Here is a 338-nt window from a genome sequence, read left to right on the forward strand (position 1 = left end):
AAGGCCTGAACGGGGAGTGGCAGGTTCAGTCAACCCGCCCTCACTCCGGTCTGACTTATTTAACCTATAACACGTTTCATTCTAATTATGCCTAAAAATGACCTTCAAACTTTAATTGCGCTTATTTCTCCCCAGAGGGCTCAAGTGGATCAAACTGTAAAATATGGAGGAACAATTAAAGCAATTTAACCATTTACCCCGCTCATGCATAATCTGTGAATATGCTACCACCTTTTTTTAAAATGTCAGTATCCCTTACTATCGCTTGCAAGTAAAGGGGAAAGTCAAATTGGTTATATGCAGGGGCGTTTCCGGGATTTTTTACAGTAGGGTGCCAC

The sequence above is a fragment of the Astatotilapia calliptera genome, chromosome 8 (genome assembly GCF_964374335.1).
Source record: "Astatotilapia calliptera chromosome 8, fAstCal68.1, whole genome shotgun sequence".
Lineage (NCBI taxonomy): Eukaryota > Metazoa > Chordata > Actinopteri > Cichliformes > Cichlidae > Astatotilapia > Astatotilapia calliptera.